General features: G+C 41.6%; 2 long non-coding RNA genes across 2 annotated transcripts in view; both read right to left on the bottom strand.

Moving 5' to 3' along the window:
- LOC106632673 overlaps positions 1 to 3,236 on the bottom strand; it is a 4,802-nt gene extending 1,566 nt beyond the window's left edge. The window contains exons 1-2 of the long non-coding RNA XR_001335967.2: positions 3,180 to 3,236; positions 2,976 to 3,095 (exon numbers count right to left, since the gene is read on the bottom strand). This is a non-coding gene — a long non-coding RNA (uncharacterized LOC106632673). The remainder of the gene's footprint in view (positions 1 to 2,975; positions 3,096 to 3,179) is intronic.
- Positions 3,237 to 4,280: 1,044 nt separating this feature from the next.
- Positions 4,281 to 4,720, bottom strand: LOC121813139. The gene is made up of 3 exons (XR_006053534.1): positions 4,624 to 4,720; positions 4,449 to 4,488; positions 4,281 to 4,356 (listed from the first exon to the last, which is right to left on the bottom strand). It is a non-coding gene; the product is annotated as an uncharacterized LOC121813139 (long non-coding RNA).
- Positions 4,721 to 5,871: the final 1,151 nt, after the last annotated feature.

Below are 5,871 nucleotides of genomic sequence, written 5' to 3'. Positions count from 1 at the left end.
CATTGGAACCTACAGGAAGCATTTAGAGGCTGTAATTTCTGCAAAAGGCGGATCTACTAAATATTGATTTCATTTCTTTTTTTGTGGTGCCCAAATTTATGCACCTGCCTGATTTTGTTTAAACAATTATTGCACACTTTCTGTAAATCCAATAAACTTCATTTCACTTCTCAGATATCACTGTGTGTGTCTCCCATATGATATATTTAACTGACATTTTTTATTGTAACAACCAACGATTTATACAGGAAAATAATGACTATTAACAAGGTTGCCCAAACTTTTGCATCCCACTGTAATTAGAGATGTATAGATCCGATCACGTGATCGGAAAATCGGGCCTGATCACGTGGTTTCAGACTCGATCGGAATCTGACGTTACCTTCCGATCAGGACTCAGCTATATGTATCTATGTATGTATGTAACACAGCAAACCTGATACGGCACATCAAAAACAAACACCCGACACAATACAGCCAATTTACCCAGGCAACCCAGCTGAAGACGAGTCCGCTCAAACTGCAGGAGAGGTTGAAGAGGAGAAAAAAAAATGCCCGGTGACAGCGTGAAGGCACAGGACATCACAGCCAAGATAGCACAAATGACCGCAATGAGTAACCTGCCATCTGCCTTTGTAGAAAACCCTGGAATTCTTATGGTTATGGAGTATGTAGAACCTCTATTTGAAATGCCGTCTCACCATTACTTCACAGAGAAAGCTCTGCCAGCCCTTTATAAGAAGATTTCTGACAAACTATTTGTCCTGTTATCAGATGTGCCCCGTGTTTCGTTCACCATAGACATCTCACATGTCTCTACTAAGCCTTACCGCGCAATGGATTGACTCAAGTTTTTTTTTCGCCGTGCGACCCTACATGTCCAGGAATTTCGCAGATCGCACACCGCAGAGCGCATCCAGCAATCGATTGAAAAGATGAACAACTGGGGAATTGACAAGCAACGGGTCCATGTAATTTTGCGTGACAATGCGGAAAATATGAAGAAAGCTATGAGGGATTCCGAGTGTGGGCTGTGTCGCCCATTCCTGTCAACTCTGTGTACATGAGGGCCTGTTGTCTTAGCGCAGCGTGACAGAGACCCTGGCCAATGCAAGGAAGATTGTAGGCCTACTCTCGACTAGAAGACATACAGATGGACCTAAATATGGATATCAAGTGCCTACAGCAAGATGTACAGGTGACAGTCCTCTCGAAACATTCTTTAATGCATTTCTATTTTATTATTATTATTTCCCATACACTTGATTTAGTAAGGCACTAATACATTACCTGCTTTGCACAAAAATAAAGCGAATCATGTTCTCTTATGTGCAGACACGATGGAACAGCAGCCTCTACATGCTGCGGAGCGTACTGCAACAAAAACGTGCTCTTAATGTCTTTGCAGCTGAGCACACTCTACCTGCAACAGTGACAGCTCACCAGTGGGAGCTGATGGATAAGACTGCTGATGTGCTCTCCCCCTTTGAAGAACTGACCAGGGACGTGAGCAGGGAGACTGTAACTGCAGCTGATGTGATCCCTGCCATAACAGGTAATTGGTATTTTTATTTCTTACTTATATTGTTTGAAACAAACCATAATACCTCATTAAGTGCATTCATTAAGTCATCCATTCACTCATGAGTCCTCAGATGTGTTCTGTCTCGGGAGGATGGTGATGACCAGGGAATAAAAGCAATTAAGAGGACTCTGCTGGAGGCTGTGGAGAAGCCCTATGCTGATGTTGAACTGAGCCACTTTTCTAGATACCAGATACAACGATGGGCAAGTATAGTGAAATTAAAATGTACCTTTTGTACAGCATGTTTATATAAAGTAAAGTCATCAACAGACACCAGTATTAAGCCAATTTATTTTTTACTTCCTTTTTAATTTAGTTTTGGGTAATTTAGTTCTAAAGTTGGATTTTTTTTTAAATTGTTTATTAAAAGTATATGCGTAGGCAGTTGCCTAACTGAAGAGCTGCACTATGTGGCGCCTCTTGTCTTATAGTTTTGAATTGTGTGTTACTTTTATCCGTTTCTAGCTTTTTCACAAAGTCAGCCAACCTGTTGCTTGCAAAGGAACAACTTATCCAGGAAGTGGCAAAGACAGAGGGGAAGAGGGCTGTCAGTGCAGTGCCAGAGGAAAATGAGCCAGTGAGCAAGGCACCACATCGTGAAGCACGTAGCAGCCTGGACGTTGCCTTTGAGGAAATCTTGCAAGAGAGGCAGTCACAGAGATGGTCCATGAGTACCACATCAGCAGAACCTCAAGTGCAGACCTACCTCTCAGAAAAAAACACCTCTAAGAAAAGCGACCCACTTCAGTACTGGAAAGAACATTTTAATCAGTTTCCCTCTATGGCTGATGCTGAAACCCAGTATCTCAGTGCCCCCTGTAGCTCTGTGGACAGTGAGAGATATTTTAGTGTCGTTGCAAGCGTCCTTGATGAGAACAGAAACAGGCTCAAACCTGACAAGGTAGAGATGTTAGTTTTCATTAAGAAAAACATAAATTTCCTTCTGTGAAACTTACTACTTACTACAAACTTACTACTGTGATGATAGTAAAGATAGTAGTAAGTACTTTGTCCGGGGGACTGGGGAGAGGGAGGTCTGGGCTTCTCTGCATAGGCTGCTGCCCCCGAGACCCAGCCCCAGATAAGCGGAAGAAGATGGATAGATGGATGGATGGATGAGTTTTATGAGTGAAAGTGAAATCTGTGCAGCAAACTTAGTGTTACCTCCTCTACCTTCCTACAACATACAGCACAACATAACTGATGGAAGAAAACATGAACACAAGCATCACTTCCTGTTTGCTGAAGTGGATTTTCAGTTGTTTAGAAACCAAAAGATTGTTTTTAAGAGAGTTTAAATGGGATTGAGGGAATGACATATTTGCACTGCAAATTGTATCCAAAAACATCAAGCAGTTAAATCAAAGAGTTCATGTTACCAACAGCTCACCTCTCTGCAGCAGACACAGGCTGGACTTTAAAATTAATGGGACGATCTGCAGACAAATCACTCTTCAAGGACACACAGCCGGATTTAGGTTCATATTTACGTTTTGTTCCTCGTTTATTCCTGTGAATAATGATGCAGCAGTGATGTGAGTGCTGAGCTGTGACATGGAGAAGAGTCATGGACAGTTAGAGATGGTCATCTCACCTCTGAGCTTTGGTCTGGCTCTCATGTTCCCCACACAGAGTGCTTTTAGAGGGAGGGACTCCCTCCTCTCTGTCCTCACACTGATCCATGCTGCTCAATTCACATCAGCTCACACACACTTTCTACCTTCACCTGCAGAGGAAACACAAATCATTCATGTGCACATCAACCGTGTGCTGTCCAAATATCAGCTGCTTCTTTCCTGCTTCATCTCAGTGTCAGCTAAGAGAATGACAAACCCACTATGTGTCAACATTTGATGGATGATGACACAGAAATGTGAAATGTTATTGACCTAAATCTGTCCTGATGATAATGAGAAGCTCTGGTGAGTTTTGACTGTCTGAAGTGTCACTAGGATGATGAAACACTGGGACTCAGCCCAGTCCTGACATCTTTGCTATTTTCACTTGATAACAACAGCTGTTTAAAGTTACTGCGTGTATTTGACAGTAAAATGAATGTAAATGTGAGTAAATAATCATTTACAAAGTCTGCTGCTCTCTCTGTAACCATATGACCATCAACTAGCTCTGTGCTGCTGCTGCTCTTATTCACGAAGTGCTCAAACACATTTTTAACTTGTGAATTAGCGTTAGCGTTAGCATGCCGTGTGGCTAGCTTAGCGTTAGAGCTCTGGCAGGTGATTAATTAATCGTTAATTACTGTGACAGTAAAGGAGGTAAAGGCCTATAACGTTATCACGGATGCTGCGTCCTCTGTGGACTAAGCAAACTTACAGTTTCTTCACACACACCAACAACAAGCTCCACTTACTTCATTATAGTTCATCTGCTTCCTGGAAAGCCAGGGCTTCACCTGAGCGGAGGCAGATTTTCACAATAAGAGCACTCTGTCACTAATGTAACGCTGACGGTTTGTGACTGTTTAACTTTGTGTTGACAGAATTAAAGTAACTTGGGGTGACTTCTTCTGTCCTGTTTCTCTGAGCAGATTCAGCTTTGGCTGAAATAATCAAACTGGTAATTATCAGCCATCGTATTAAAGGATGTATCATTTTATTCTGAAAATCAACAGGAATCTGGTGCTGATCAAAGAATCTCCTTTTAATGGCTGTCATTCAAAGCTTTAAATGAACTTACCAACTTGTTACCTGGGATGGTTTTAGAGGCCTGGACAGTCCCGATGGACTCTTACTTTGAAAGGCTGGAGTCACCTGTAAGAGGGTTCAAAAGGGAACGTCCACAATTTAACTGCAGGAGATTTTTATTAAAGACATTTAGCAGACTCAAAAATAATAATACTCACTGTCTTTATTGTCTGTGTTCCTCTGTCCTGCTGTTTGTGACTGTGTAAAAAAAAAAAATTGAAACTTGCATAAATAAAAAGGGGAAAAATAATAATAATAATACTCACAGAAAAGTAATCAGATTACATGGGTCTGGAAACACTGTGTTCATTGTGTGTGAGTTTGTGTTTCCACCTGTGATGGTGAGATAAAGTTTCATCAGGCTTTGAAGCCTTCCAGCTAACTTAGCCTCCCAGAGGTTCATATGTGGAGGCTTCATGTCTACACAAATCCCCCTGAGGGTCAAAAACAGCCAAACAGGCAGAGTTATTACAGGTCATGTTAAGTGCAGTATTTGTGAGACAGCTCTTGTTGTTACCAGTGTGTGCATGGCAGCAAAAACAAGAACTAGATTCACCTTAATACATGTATTTCACGGTGTTGTGTCCTCCGCTTCGTGTTTTCATTCGAACACAATTTCTGTGTTTGTTTGTGCGTATTGTTCTGTAACATGTCAGCTCAATAAAACTGAATGTTAATGGCTGCCTACACCCAGGTAGATGTCTATGTTAGTGAATCTCAAACTATCAGATATCAAAATAAGAAAGGATCTTTTGCCTTCTCATTTTTCTTCCTCAAATTTTGTCTCCACAATTATAGAGACTAAATATTGTCATGGGACGTAATATTTTCATACACTAACATGATCTTTAATGAGTGCTGGTTGGGCTCAACGCAGTAATGCTACCATTGTTAGCACATTACTTTCAACAATTCAACTCAGTTTTATTTATATAGCACCAAATCACAATAGTCGCTTCAAGGCGCTTTATTTTAAGGTAGACCCTACAATAATACATACAGAAAAAAACCCAACAATCATATGACCCCCTATGAACAAACACTTTGGTGACAGTGGGAAGGAAAAACTCCCTTTTAACAGGAAGAAACGTTTGGCAGAACCACGGAGGGGCGAGGCCATTTGCTGCGACCGGTTCGGGTGAGAAAAGGAAGACGGGATAAAGACATGTTGTGGAAGAGAGACTGAGATTAATAACAAGTATGATTCAGTGTAGATAGGTCTATGAACACATAGTGATGAAGAAGAAACTCCCAGTGTATCATGGGAATCCCCCAGCAGCCTACACCTATTACAGCAATCATTTACAGTTGGGTGGTCGGGCTGTCCACACGCACACCCTCGGATGTTCAGCTCTCCATTCCTCCTTCACATTCTTCATATATCCATGTTGGAGATTGCCTTTTGTACAAGAAAATACACCTCTTAACAATGCAAAGCTGTCAGCACAGGTGGTGAAAGTACACACTAGGGATGGGTATCGTTTAGGTTTTATCCGATACCGGTGCCAAATCGGTACTTTTGAAACGGTGCCGGTGCTTAAACGGTGCTCGAACCGGTGCTTAAAGAATGGAGAACACAAA

Source organism: Haplochromis burtoni, unplaced genomic scaffold, assembly GCF_018398535.1.
Source record: "Haplochromis burtoni strain Fernald_Lab_line unplaced genomic scaffold, NCSU_Asbu1 Contig_1183, whole genome shotgun sequence".
Lineage (NCBI taxonomy): Eukaryota > Metazoa > Chordata > Actinopteri > Cichliformes > Cichlidae > Haplochromis > Haplochromis burtoni.
This window is presented reverse-complemented; position numbering and strand designations above follow the sequence as displayed.